Raw genomic sequence first — 13,351 nt, forward strand, 5'->3', positions numbered from 1 at the left:
TTTTTATCCTCCTCGAAATCAAGAATTACAAAATTAGCAAGAAATGTGATTTTGTCCACCTTGACCAAGACATCCTCCACAATGCCTCGTGGATATGTAATCGAACGATCGGCCAACTGCAAGGACATAAAGTAGGCTTTGGATCAGGTAAATCCAATTTCTTGAAGACAGACAAAGGCATCAGATTGATGCTAGCTCCCAAATCATATAAACACTTGTCTAATGACAAGTTTCCAATGGTGCATGGAATAGTAAAGCTCCCAGGATCTTTAAGCTTCGGAGGCAACTTCTGTTGTAGCACTGCATTCCTCTATGAGAGCAACGGTCTCTAAGTCATCAAGCTTCACTTTCTGAGAGAGAATACCTTTCATAAACTTCGCATAGCTAGGCATCTATTCAAGAGCTTCAGTGAAAGGTATGTTGATATGAAGTTTTTTGAACACCTCCGAAAACTTCACAAACTGCTTATCCAACTTTTGCTTCTGCAGCCTCTTAGGAAAAGGAGGTGGGGAATAGACCTGTTTCTCCCCTGTATTACCCTCAAGAGGAGTGTGTTTAATATTTTTCTTCCTTGGTTCCACTTCTGCTTCCTTCTGCACATCTTCTTCAGCCACGTCTTCAGATTCTGGAACTTGAGCTTTATCTTGGCTTGCCACCTTCCCAGACCTCAATATAATTGCCTTAACCTGCTCTTTTGCTTCCTTCTTGCCTGGAACTTCTATATCACTAAAGAGTGTACCAGGTTGTCGATTCAGCAAGGCATTGGCAATCTGCCCAATTTGATTCTCCAAGGTCTTGATAGAAACCGCTTGGCTCTTGCACATGAGCCTCAACTCCTCCAATTCATATTTTTCATTAGTTTGTTGCAGTTGGAGTTGTTGTCTTGGAGCATACTACGGTTGCTGAAAACCAGGAGGGTTGAATTGCTTTGTTGAATACTGTTGATAAGGCTGTTGTACCGCATTATGAGTGTTGCTCCAGCTGAAGTTAGGATGATTGCGGTTATTGGGATGATAGGTGGCTGAAACTGGTTGTTGCGACCTCTAAAAATTGCTCACGAACTGAGTTGAATCACTATAAATAGCACACTGCTCCGTTTCGTACACACCAGCACAAAGCTCACAGTCACTAATGATCTGATTAACTCCCTAATTAGCCAAAGAATCCACCTTCATCGTCAAAGCCTTAAGCTGAGCAGCTGTAGCAGTAGCTGCATCCACCTCCAGAATTCCTGCTACCTTTCCTTGATTTAGTCTCTGAGAAGGGTTCTGGTATTCATTAGCAACCATTTTTTCAATCAGCTCATAAGCTTCATCGTAGCTCTTAGCCCATAAGGCTCCACATGATGCTGCATCAAGCATGGGTCTAGACTGTGCTCCCAAGTCATTATAAAAGCAGTTAATAATCATCCAATTAGGCATCCCATAATGTGGACACTTTTTAAGCATCTCCTTATAACAATCCTAAGCTTTACATAAAGACTCTCCCGATTGTTGTGCAAATTGAGTAAGAGCGTTCCTGATTGCAGCTGTCTTCGCCATAGGAAAGAATTTAGTAAGAAACTTTTGAGCAAGATCTTCCCATTTGGTGATAGAGCCTGGTGGTAGAGAATGCAACCAACACTTAGCTTTATCCCTCAGAGAGAAAGGGAAAAGCCTTAGCTTTATAGCATCTTCAGAAACATTGTTGAATTTGAAAGTGTCACAGATCTCGATGAAATCTCTAATATGCATGTTGGGATCTTCCGTCGGAGAACCGCCAAACTGGACCGAGTCCTGCACCATCTAAATCGTGCTAGCCTTGATTTCAAAAGTGTTAGCCGCGATGGCTGGTATGACAATGTTAGACTGAATATCATTGATCTTCAGTTGAGAGTAATCCATCAAAGCCTTCGGATTCGCTTCTAGTTCTCCCATTTCAACAAGAGCTTCTTCTTCAACTTTCTCCTCAAAAATGACCTCTTCTTCTACTACAACTTCTTCCTCCGCTTTATCCAGTGTTCTCTTTCGAGATCGAGAACGCGTTAGCATAAACGCTCTCTAGGGTACCTGAAAAAGCAATAAGTAAACAAGCAAGTAAAATATCCGAGTCAGTGAACTTTAACGACCACTGATTTCAAGCACATAAACTAAAAATTAACAACGAGTCCCCGGCAGCGGTGCCAAAAAATTTTTAGGATGAAAACACGCGCTTAATTTATACGCAAGTATACACATTCACAAATAATATAGAATTAATTCTAGTTAGTTCCCACAGAGACTGGTTTAGGATAACTTCAATTTATTCACTTATGCAACAATGATATCGTTATCGTTCAATGCTAAGACAAATAAACAAATTGGTTTTGATTATAACTATGAGATTACACTAACTAAATTTAACTAGAGAATTAAGGTTGAATTACTTATACGAGACAAAAATGGGATTCTAACTTCATTAAATACTTCATTCAAAGTCATTGTTCTTAACCGTAGCATGCAATGGTGATGACAACTAATCAGATAACACGAAACTAGATACCCTACTACCAGACATCCACAAAAGAGATAGAAGCTGAATCGACACCAATTATATTGAGACCCTATATAATAACCCCAATTTTTGGAAAATTTTTGAAACCCTTATGAATAGTGTTTTTGCTGAATGAGAAAACTTTTCATGCCACACTAGGTAGGGGTTCTTTTATGGATATTCTGAGATTTTATTGGCACTTTATATGGTATATAAGTGTATGTAAAGATAGTCAGAATCCAATTCCGAACACTTTGATTTTTCCCGGAAATCCACTAGATACGGAAAGAATTGAGTATAAGGTAACATGATAAAAATGATTTAAATTAAAGGATTATAAGAGAGGATCATAAAAGGAATATAATGTATTGAGAAAGGTTAAGGGAACCTAAGTAATAAGATCCCGGGTATGATCCTTCAAACGATAAACGAAAACGAAAGTTAAGCGAACCGTATAACAGATCAGCGGTCATTAGGCAAACAATTAGGAAGTTAATCAAAGGGATTAGAGAGGATGATGTCACCCAACCAATGAGAAGAGGACAAGGAGGGGAGGATGACATCATGAGGATGACACAAGCATGACATGGGAAGGAAGGAGATGTGGTGGCTTTTTAACCACACAAAATCAAGGGCAACAAGGTAATTAACTAAATCAAACACAAAACCAATCAACCAAGCCAAGCAAATCACTTTCATCAAAAAAAAAAAGAAACCAAGGCATTGTTCTTCATGCTCTCGGCTTTTTACTATTGCAAATGGGCAAGAATTCAAAACTCAAGATCCAAGCCTCCTAAATTGGTAAGATAATTCCCTAATCATATTTATGTTTAGTTAGGGCTATATCATGAGTTTAAGCCATCAATTCATTCTCAATCTTCTTCATTTAATCAAAGAAGAAGACAATGAATAGTGTTTTCAAGTTTTTAACTTGAAATTTTTCTTGATTTCCTTGAAGATCCAAGCATTCCTAAGACTTCTCAAAGCTTCTTAAGGCTTCCTAGCTACTCCCACCACTTCAAGGAAGGTATATCATCTCCAAACCCTAGATTCCTATGTATTATAAGATGATTTTGATTAGTAGGGTGATATTGTAGCTTGATGTTTGTGATTTAGAGTTTGGGATTGAAATGGTATTGAATCGGATTGGTAAATGTTGTTGTTTTGATTAAAAGATTGTAGTATAGTTAAATTCAAGCTTAGGCATAAGTATGAATGTTAAAATTGAATTGGTTGGGGTTGTTATGATGTGATAAGGATGGATATTGGTTGTATGTTGGATTTGAGGTTGAATTGGGTTGGTTTTGAATGGTTTTAAATTGGGAAATCGCGTAAACATAGCCGTCGTAACGTCCGGTTTTCTTTAGACTGTTTTTGTGCATAACATTAGGACCCGAGAACCCCCTGCTAGATTTTGACCATTGCCATGTTTAGATAGTTCGTGTTACGAGCTTCGTTTTGATATGTAGTTCGCTCGATTCCGATGAACGGTTTAGGAGAAACGGCCGTTTTAAGTAAAGATGTTTCGCGAACGAACCCTTACCCCTCGCCTTACTTTGAAACATAGGTTAAAGACCAAAAAGGGTTAATTAATGTATGAAACATTTATGGTAAGTGTGTTAGGCAGTTGGTAAGACACTCGCGAAGGAATCGCCTTAAAACTCGTAAAGGTTAAATTATTAAAAATGGTGGAGCCGAGGGTACCCGAGTGACTTAAGCGAGTCAGTAAGCGCAAAACAAGCGTTAGAGTCTAAGTTAGTTAAAGTATAGATTTACAAGTGACTTTGGTTTAATTCCAACTTACTTGTTGTTTATAGGTTACCAGACTCGTCCCGAGCCTTTTATCACCCCAAGTCGCTCAGGCAAGTTTTCTAACCGTTATAACTGTTGTTGTGATGTATATATGTATTTGCATTATCTTGCGATAGATGCATGTTGGTTAATTAGCAAATGTTGCAATATATTGAAGCATGCTGCCATGGTATATATATATGCATGCCTGTTTCGTATTCTTTCCATATATACATGTTGATTCAGTTGATAATACCTATGCTAGAGGATAGCGGTAATTTGCATATACCCTTAGTATAGGGACCCAAAGGTGAAAATATTTTCTAAAACCGGGAGTCGAGGATCCCGAGTAGATTTTTGTATATATGAATATAAATATATATATATATATATATATACTTATATATATATGGTCATAGTTTTCAAAACTATTAATCGAATAAGGTTTATTCGATAACTTTAACTTTACTTTATTATTGAATATTATTTCGAATATTATTCGAAGGCTTATGACTCCTTTATATTAAATGAATATTATTTTGAATATTCATTCGAGGGCTTATGACTCGTTTATATTATTTATTGAATATTATTTGAATATTCATTCGAGGGCTTATGACTCGTTTATATTATTTATTGAATATTATTTGAATATTCATTCGAGGTCTTATGACTCTTTTATATTATTTATTGAATATTATTTGAATATTCATTCGAGGGCTTATGACTCAGTTTATATTATTTAATGAATATTATTTGAATATTCATTTGAGGATCTATGACTCCGATTATTTGCTGAGATATATTCTTTATTTTATTAAAGAATAAGGTGTCAATAATCAAACTTATTTTCGATTATTCAAATAAAGATAGTACTTTCATATAAGTATATCTTTGGTTATTTAATACTCGTTTCAAGTATAAGTTTTAATACTTCTACTTCAATTATTTTTATAAAGATTATTCTTTATGGGAATATTATTTAAATAATAATATTCAGACATTTTCTAAATATTCTGGGGACTGATTTACTTCATTAATCAGCTTTACTCCAAACGCTCTTTAAAGTGTTTTCGAGTCTTCAAAATGATTTTTAAAAGTTAGAGCGGATCCCAAAACTCATTTTTATATTTAAGATCTTCCTTTTTAAGGGGATTTAAATACTCGCTCAAAACCTGAGGGATCCGGCTCTGTGGTGTATTTTATATTCGCAACACGGTTGCAGTTTTGGTAAATGAATTGATTTCTTACCCAACGTTCGGGAAGTAAGTCCATCTATTGATTCGGCATAAGCAACATGGGCTCAGTGGGCGTCCATGATAGTGTAAGTGGCTCAGTGGGAGTCCATCAAATGCATAAGTGGCTGAGTGGCAGTCCAGCATAAGGTCCTATTACGACCACGGTGATGACCAGTGGGGAATTCGTCCATCTACTAGTAGAAAAGGTTACTTATGGAAATCTTTGCCTGATCAGCAAGATATCTGGTTTATGCCAAATTCTTTTCCTTTCCAAATTTATTGGATATTGCAATTCTGTTCATACTTTACATGACAGAGGTTTTCAGGAAATGTATAAAGAAGATGTATATGTGGATATATATATATCAGAACTAAATGAAGTATATCATAACTTCATTTCCTTTAATAATATTTCAAAGGTTGAATCTATTCAAATCTTGTCTTATAGTCTCATCTATGTGATGAACTTTTGAAACTGATTATAACTTGAACGGTGGTAGTTCAAGTAGTATTTGGGAAAGATATAAGTATATTGGGGTATCTTGTAACTTCGTCTTTTAAACTTATATCTAATTAATAATTGTCTTATGAATGACAAAGATTTTCAGAAAAACGTTGAGACAAGGTTAGATATATGAGATCACCTTGCAACGATATTTTTTTATACAGTTATACACTGGGACTTTGTGTATATTATGCATGGAAGAGGACTTCCAATATTTTGAAAAGTATATATGTATATATATATATACTGAATATTTTGCGACTTCATCGCATTAAGATATCAACTTGGTTCATTTCTTTTGACCAAGACTTTCATGAGTATTATGAGTAGGCTCATATATTGTTAATCATTATACATATTATTTTGGTGGGCTTGCTGCTCACCCTTGCTTTCTTCTTTCATCACACAACATCAGATAGATAAGATGAACAGGACCAAGCTCCCGATTTGCAAGCGATTAGGAGACGTTCCGCAGTTTTCTAGAAGCGTTGATGCCGCCATAGCTGAGGTAGGAGCTACCAATAGGCTAGGCTTTCAACTTTTGATGTACCAGATTTATGTATAATTATGAATTGTAATAATGGCAAAGAAAATGTAAATTTATTCAGAAAACCTTTTAAGGTGTATTGGCAGATAATTGTGGAATAAAATGACTTGTGATTATTTCTGGATATTCATCTCTGAGACTATAACGTGTGGTGTGTGTGTTTATTGTGGGGTCACAGTACAGAGTAGTTGAGTAATTATTAAGATTGGGTGTTATTAAGGGAAATGGAACTCGTGACAACCCGGATCCCCGACCCCGGATTTGGGGGTGTTACACCCTATATGTCTATGGAATTTGACAACATAAAGGTGGATGCGCAAGTTATCTATCGTGATTACATAGGGCAAGTAAAATGGTTAAAATTACCTACGAATCATGCATAATAAATACATGAACCTATGCTAGCATGGAAAGTTCTAAACCCCTATATTCATTTTCGCTTCAATAGAGATTAATACGCTATCTTATAAGTTCGCGACACTCATAATACGAATAAGCACAACCAATACTAGGATATCATACAATCACCACACACTAAGATATCGAAATAAATTAACTATTGAAATCCATAAGTAAATCCGTTAAAACCTCACGATAACGATTAGCCAATAATCGAACTCATCATCACCGTGGGTTCCGATGAAAGCATGGTATAATAAACTAAGTCTTTATAAAATGAATAATAAACCAAAGTACATTAAATAAGAGTAATAGGTTCAAAAAACAAGAAAACAGGCATCCAAGATTACAACTCAATTAAAGAATCACAAGTAAAAACAAGTTTTTCTTCTCCTTCGTTGTATTTGTGCTCCTAGGTCTTCTCGACATCTTCTCCTTAGTCTCCGTTGTGAAAAACATCTTTAAAGAGTCATTATATAGCAGCCCAATCAGAATAGAAGTCCAAGAAATCAATCTTCTACTTGTATCAGGGTTCTCAGAATTCGACCTGGCACGGCCGCGCGCTATCCCAGCGAGGGCGCGCTATTTCAGCGCGGGCGCACTGTAACTCTGTTCATCCGGCGAGGGCGGGCGCTAACATAGCGCGGGCGCGCTAAGCCTCTGGAAAAACTTCCAACTTCTGTTTTCTTGGCTGGTTTTTTATGGCGATCAACGAGCAAACATCTGAGGCACCTTCCTAACACTAATTTAGCACCAAAGAAATGATAAATCTCCTCATTCCTTCATTTATTCTCTAAAATGCAAAACACTACAAAAACACATCAAATACACAAACAACTTGAGTACAAGACACCAATTCTAGCCTTTATAAAGCGTTCTATGTGGATATAAATACCACTTAACACTTGTTCTTTTGCTCATTGTTTGAGACAACAGGAGTCTAGATTTCTTGTTCATCATCAGATGACTGGCTATCATTAACCACTAGAGCACTTGATCCATCAATAATGTGCCCTTGACCAGCTCTTAAAGACTTTCATTGAATCATTTCCAGTTAATAGGTTTTTAAGATATCATATAAAACCTCCAATGTCATCATGCTCAAGTCTCTCCCTTCTCTTATGGCTGAGATCTTCTGTTCTAAATGATCATGAAGGGTGAGCAAAAACTTCAATTTAACCTCCTCAGCTTTATAATATTTATCATGAAGCTGCAAGTCATTAATCAGCTTATTGAATCTTTCAAAAACATCAGTTATACTCTACTTTGGTTTAGCCATAAAACCCTCATATTGAGATACCAAAATTATCCTTTGGTTTGACCTAACTTCCTCTGTTCCCTCACATAGAATCTCAATTTTCTCCCAGATCTGTCTGGCTGTATCACAATTGATAATGTTATTGTACATTACATTTCCAAGTGACTCTATTAAAATCAGTTGAAAGCCACTATCCAGTGAGACTTTCTCCTTTTCAGGTTCAGTGTACTTTGAGGGATCTTTAGGAGCATAATGAGCTGAAATGACCATATCTCCATCTGTATATTCCTCAACTCTTTTCATGAGGGTGAAAGTGACATTCTTGAGAATATGAACATATAATAGGTTGGCCATCTTTATAAACAGCAATATTTTCTTTTTCCATAATGTGTAGTTAGATCTGTCAAAGGCAAGAATCTTTATATTGCTTATCTTCTGTGTATTCATTCTTCCAAGATATTTAATCTGTTTTCTTTCAGATTTAGCTCTGATACCACTTGTTAAGTAATGAATATGACACAGAGGGTGAGTGAATGTGTTTTGGTTATTTTTAAGGCTTTTTGAGTGTTTGTTACTTGGTGAGCAAAGCAGATTAGAAATGCAGCAATATTATGTTAACTAAAAATAAACAGTGCACATAATATTTCAAAACTCACTTAATTTTGTATTAAAATCAAGCTAGTGTTTTGCTAGAAATCCTGGGTTCTTTGTAAGTAAAAAACTCGGCTTTTTCCTTGAGAGTTACAAGAAATTTTAGATCTGTTTGATACAATTAAAAACAAGGGACCAATGTTTATTTTATAGATTAGTAAACACAGGTTTACACAGCATGCAATAGAATGTACTAAACCCTACTTTAAGTTATCTCTAAATCTTTCCATTTCTTGCTTAGTGAATCCTTGCATATCATGTTGATCTGTGACCTTTCCTTTGTCAGTTAATCTTGGCCTTTGATCTTGTACTCTTCAAGCTTCTTTTGTAGACTTTTCAATCTAAGTGATTAGATCGTTTGATGATTGATGATCTTGAATATTTAACTTGTCTATATTCTGTACTTGAGCTTCATATCGAGATCTCCAGTTGTTATAGAGAACTGACATCTCGATAAGTATAATGGTTTATCGAGATCTCTTAGTTCTCTACAAGTATTTTGACTTGTCGAGATCTCTGAGTTCTCGAGGTAACTTTGGCTTCTCGAGGTCTCCAAGTTCTCGAGAAAATTTTTTACTTGTCGAGGTCCTCAAAACTATGCATGTAGAAATGACATATCGTTATCTCTGAGTTCTCCATATGCAAAGTGACTTGTCGATATCTTCAATATTCATATCTTTATTTGACTTTTCGATATCTCTGGGACTTCTCGCTAGGCCAATTTGGACTTTTCGATAAGTCAGTATGGAGTTCTCGAATGACTTCTCTATATGACTTGATTTGTGACTTGTAGATATCTCTGACTTTAAACATTTTTCCTAAAACATATTTATTCAACTCCAAGCTTCTTCACACTTTCTCTGAGGCATGATCTTCTTGATCTTCTTCCAGAGTTTATTCTTAGGCCTGAGACTGTTTACAGAAAAATACTCAAGTCTAATCTTTGACATTTTTACAGACTCAAGTAATACAATACAAATTACAAATTTAGATTATCATACAACTAATTCTTAGGGCTATCAGTTTAACTTAGTCTTGTTATAATACAGGCATGTCTTGCACAACACTTTTGTATCAATTATATACATATACATGTACTTATATCCACTCTGCTATATATACACATAATCACATTATCACGTTCATACGTAATCATACCCATTATTTACTTATACTCCAACTTTATCAAATTTACTTTACTAACTTCACTTTACTATATAAGCAAGTAAACACTTAAGGGTGATTCAAGTAACACATAACATGTATCATTACTTATTTATGAATTACGCCACCTTAACTAGTACCTTACTCGTATCCTTATATCTATCACGTCATTGTCTAAACAACTCTTATTTCTGATTAAAGACTCTTACGTCTTCTAAGGATTTGTCGATTTAGTAATATTATATTTATATCATAATTTCAACACGAAGTATTCGTATATATATGTTACCCTCTATTCATAATCGACAATACCATCAACATACTTTATATATCACCCAATTCCCTTTCAGGCCACGACAACATTCACTTTACCATCAACGGAATTATTAATCATGACAGGTAAAACCATTAATTTATGACTAACGACAAATCTCCAATTAATCGCATCATTTCTATATAACTTCATCACATACATATTCACATCCATAATTTTAACAAATAATCGAACCAACAATACATTAATCACATATTAAGGAATAAAAACCACGAATTCGACATGCAACTTTACAACTATACTTTAAACAAATCATTGACTTCATACGCGTCGATTATTCATAAAATTGAACGAAATTTTCAAAATTTTCAAAACAAAAATCTGCATTCTTTTCTAAATCACAGCATGCAATCATTAATCCCAATTTTAGAAGATTAAAAACAATTAATTCGGACTCAAGGATTCATCATCGTCCCCGTACGCTCACCAGTGGTTCACTGCCGGCGGTGGCACATCCCGGAGGTGCCCTTCAAGGGTTTCCAATCACGGGATGGCCAAATAAGAAAAAAATGAATACCAATCACAGTTTTATCAAGAATCAATTCAAAACTAATCGATCCTACTCAAATTTGAAACAACAAATTTAACCAAATTCGGAAAAGGGTTTCAAAATCTTTACCGAATCACACATGCATACACACGTAAGCACATAAGAAGAAAAAGATTCGCAGAATCAATAAGCTAGCATCAATCAAAGTTAACCACTTCAAATTCAAGTTCAAATCTGAATTTAAACTAAAAAAACCCGAAGTGGGTTTTACTCCAAATTGATACATACACAAAGCACAATACGCATGCACACATAGAAACACAATCAGGAAGCAAAGAGGAGTATAACGCAAGTCTCAGATTAAAATTTGGTTGAGAAATAATAAAGAATTGAGAGAGAGAGAGAGGTGGTACGGTGCGGAAAAGGGGAGGAGGAGAGGGGTTATAAGGGGTGGTTGGTGGGGGCTTTTTAGTACTTTTATAAAATCTGATTTTCTTTTGTTGTTCTCTTTTTATGCACAAAATGCTTAAAATAAAAAAAATATATATAAACCTTTTGTAAAGGTTGGAAATGGCATAAAATTTATTTTTAGAATATAGAATATGAAATTATCTCTCTTCCATATTTTTAGAATAATTTTTGAGTGAGCATTCTAATTTCTATGAATTTCGCAAGATGATGCACAAAATATAATTAACTATTATAAAATTATTTTAAGATACCTGACTTTAAAATAAATTCAAACCTTATTTTAAAAAAGTCCCTAGGATTATTCCAAAGATAATAAAATAAGTTTCATAACTTGAACAAACTCTGATGATTTTATTAAAATATTTGCAGATCAAATAATCCCTTATTTTTACTAAAGAAATCATTTAAAATATTTAAAAATTCCACAATCATAATTTTTCACACATGTAGGTCAAATAACATATAATCTTGTATCGTATTCAATCAATTGCAATTTTGTTTCTCATTTAAACTTTATTTATAAGTACTTTTCGCAAATTCGAATAATAAATCAGTTTCACGTATTCTTAATCAAATAATCATATAAACACATAAAACCCTTTTTATCTCATATTACTTCACTTAAATTCATTTATTATTCATCGTGTCAGTGTCATTTTTCATTTAATCAGCCTTTACGGGTCACGTCGCATCTGACGGCCCGACTGACACTTCAACTTGGTTATTAATCACATTCATATCTTAAATCTTGTACTGACTCATCAAACTGGAATAATATATTTTTAATTATCCCCTCACCAATTCACATAAGTTGCACATAATCCACATAATTTATATTTATTCATTTCATATAATTTACAAAAATCTCAATCGTTACATTCTACCCCCTTAAAAGGATTATGTCCCCAGAATCTTACCTAAGTAAACAAATGGGGACACGTTTCAAGAATTTCCCTTTCAAGTTCCCAGGTGGATTCCTCAACTCTAGGATTTCTCCACAACACTCTTATTAATGGCACTATTTTATTTCTAAACGTCTTCTCTTTCCGATCTAATATCTGAACTGGTTGTTCGACATAAGACGGATCTTGCTGAATCTCTACTGGTTCAATTTCTATCACATGATTCACATCAGGATTATATCTCTTAAGTAGAGAGACATGAGAACATTATGAAAATGTTATATTTGCGGCGGTAGCGCCAACTCGTACACTACTTTTCCAACTCACTTGTATCTCGAACGGTCCAACATATCTAGGATTCAACTTCCCTTTCTTTTCGAATCTGGATAAGCCTTTCCATGGTGACACTTTCAATAGTACTTTTTCTCTAGGTTCAAATTCCATGTCCTTTCGATTCTGGTTTGCGTACTTTTTCTTTCCATCCTAGGCCGCTATCATTCTCTTCCATATTAGTTCTACTTTTTCCTTTGTTTGGTGTACCAATTATGGTCCCAACAACTTACGTTCACCAACTTCGTCTCGATATATAGGAGGTCTGCATCTTCTTCCATACAACACTTTATATGGTGGCATACTAATGTTAGCATGATAACTGTTATTATATGAGAATTCTATTAAATAATAAATTATTATCCCAGTTTCCTTTGAAATCCAATGCACAAATTCTTAACATATCTTCAATTGTTTGGATGGTTCTTTCACTTTTCCAGTTGGTCTGTGGATGATAAGCGGTACTCATGTTCAATTTTGTGCCCAAATGATCATGAAATTGTTGCCAAAACCTTGAATTAAATCTAGGATCTCTATCTGACACCATAGAAATCAGCACTCCATGTCGCACCACAATTTCATTCAAATAAAGCTTAACCAGCTTTTCGAATTAGAATCTTTCATTAATTGGCAAGAAATGTGCAGACTTAGTCAGCTGATCAATAGTCATCCAAATTGCATTATGTCCCATCTTTATTTTTGGTAATCCGACTACAAAGTCCATCGCAATGTGCACCCATTTCCATTCGGGAATATCCAG

At 34.9% G+C, this 13,351-nt stretch overlaps 1 non-coding gene across 1 annotated transcript; it reads left to right on the top strand.

Moving 5' to 3' along the window:
- The first annotated feature begins 1,419 nt into the window (after positions 1 to 1,419).
- LOC141681843 (small nucleolar RNA R71) lies at positions 1,420 to 1,526 on the top strand. The gene has a single exon (XR_012559265.1). It is a non-coding gene; the product is annotated as a small nucleolar RNA R71 (small nucleolar RNA).
- Positions 1,527 to 13,351: the final 11,825 nt, after the last annotated feature.

This window comes from Apium graveolens, chromosome 8 (assembly GCF_009905375.1).
Source record: "Apium graveolens cultivar Ventura chromosome 8, ASM990537v1, whole genome shotgun sequence".
Classification (NCBI taxonomy): Eukaryota; Viridiplantae; Streptophyta; class Magnoliopsida; order Apiales; family Apiaceae; genus Apium; species Apium graveolens.